We start from the raw sequence: 2,361 nt of genomic DNA, 5'->3' as shown, positions 1-2,361 counted from the left end.
TGATTCCCACTGTTGTGTAGTTCTCCATTTTGTGATTGATATAGTTTTCCTATGTATTGTAAATCCTAATCTCTGCCTGTGGTTAATGGGGCAAGGTTAGATTATGTTAAAGAGGATTAGGATGGGATGTAACACTCTTGCTCAGGTCACATCCCTGATCCAGTATAAAGGGAGTTTCCCTGGGGTGTGGCCTGCACCACCTTTTATCTTACAAGAGATAAAGAGAAATGAACAGACAGTGGGGACCTCATACCGCCAAGAAAGCAGCACCGGGAGCAGAGTGCATCCTTCGGACCCAGGGTCCCTGCACCTGAGAAGCTCCTTTACTAGGGCAGGATTGATGACAAGGACCTTCCTCCAGAGCCAACAGACAGAAAGACTTCCCGCCCTGGAGCTGATGCCCTGAGTTTGGACTTGTAGCCTACTAGGCTGTGAAAGAATAAATTTCTCTTTGTTAAAGCCATCCACTTGTGGTATTTCTGTTATAGCAGCACTAGATGACTAAGACAGTGGCACAGTGGTTAAGCACTTGACTACTAACCAAAAGTTCAGTGGTTCAAACCCAGCAGCCACTCAGCGGGAGAAAAGACCTGGTGAACTGCTTCTGTTAAAGATTACAGCCTAGAGAGGGACCTCACTACCACCAAGAAAGAAGAGCCAGGAGTGGAGCATGTCCTTTGGACCCGGGGTCTCTGAGAACTTCCTAGATTGATGCCAAGACACATGGAGATTTCCAAGGAATGCCAGGCCCACAGATGTGCAAAGGAGACAAGGACCTTCCCCCAGGGCCAACAGAGAGAAAGTCTTCTAGAGCTAGTGCCCTGAGTTCAGACCTCTAGCCTCCAAACTGTGAGAGAATAAATTGCTGTTTGTTAAAACCATCCACTTGTGGTATTTCTGATATAGCAGTACTAGATAGCTAAGAAAATTTCATACCAAGAGAGTGGGGTCCTGCTTTAACAGATACCTAAAATGTGGAAGCATTTTTGGAATTGGTTAGTGGGTAGAGGCTGGAAAAGTTTTAAAGTGCCTAATAGTAAAAGCCTAGATTGCCTTGAAGAGACTGTTGGTAGAATTATGGATGTCAAAGGCAGATAAAGGCTCAGAAGGAAGTGAGGAGAGCTATAGAAAAAGCCTCTATCATCTTAGAGAATACACATGGTGCTAGCAACAGAATGTTGTTAGAAATGTGGAGGATTTAAAAGAAAATGATAAACGTGATTGAACAACGGAGGAAGAGCAATGCGTTTTATGCAGTGGCAAAGAACTTGTCTGAATTATGTTCAAATGTTTGGTGGAAGGTAGTACTTGTAAGTGATGGAACTGGATATTTGGCTGATGAGACTTCTAAGCAAGATCTTAAAGGGGTCACGTGGTTTCTCCTTGCCACTTACAGTACAATGCAAGAGGAAAGAGATGGACTTGAACTGAAAATGAAAACAGAACCTAATTTGGAAAATTCTGTTGTAGAAACTAAGGACAGGTGTTCTAGAATGTTCACCAAGAACGTGTCTACAGTCTTTTGTTAAAGAGATTAAGCCTGTGACTGATCTAACCGACTACCACAGCAGAGAACCCTTCAGCTTAGGCTGAAGTGGACTGAGAAAGAATAAAAAGAAAATGCTGCCTGCCTTTTGAAATCCTACAGGCAGGAAACAGGCCAAAGGAGCTAAATCTGTTGTCCTCCAAGAAAAGAAAAGAACCATCCCTGGAGCAAATAGGATATCAGCAGAACTGTTAGAAGCATGGCCTTCTTAGCTTCAAAGGGTGGGGCCACAGGCTCCTAGGTTTCAAAGAGTCAGATCTGCACCAACTCAGTTCTGAAGTGTGGGGCTACTGTGAAGGTGTGCCAGGGGCATGGGCTGCCATGGCCAAGGGGCAGAACAGGGTCTGCCAGGGCCAAGGGGGTGGAGTCACCACTCATGGACTAGAAGAAGGGGCCACCCAAAGCTGAGAGAGCAGAGTTGCCATCCCAGTGGGCCTGGAAGGCGGAGCTGAAGCCCAGGGCTGAGGGGCTTCCACCCAGAATCCAGACAGCATGGCCAACACCCAGAGTCTAGAGGGTAGGTCTGTTGCCTAGATGGTCTCAGAGAACAGAAGATTATTTTCAAGTCTTGAGAGCTAATGTAAATTGTTCTACTGGGTTTGGGACTTGCTTGGTGCTTGTTATCCCTTCTGTGCCTTCAGTTTCCCCCATTTGTAATGGAAATATCTGCCTCGTGCCTGTTCCACCATTGTAGTTTGGAAACAGATAACTTGTATTCTAGATTTCACAGGTTCACAGATGAAAAGGAATTTTGCCCCAGGATGGAATATGCATAACATCTCACCCATATTTGATTTAGATGATTCAGAAGCAGA

The sequence above is a fragment of the Loxodonta africana genome, chromosome 4, assembly GCF_030014295.1.
Source record: "Loxodonta africana isolate mLoxAfr1 chromosome 4, mLoxAfr1.hap2, whole genome shotgun sequence".
NCBI classification, from domain to species: Eukaryota; Metazoa; Chordata; class Mammalia; order Proboscidea; family Elephantidae; genus Loxodonta; species Loxodonta africana.
This window is presented reverse-complemented; position numbering follows the sequence as displayed.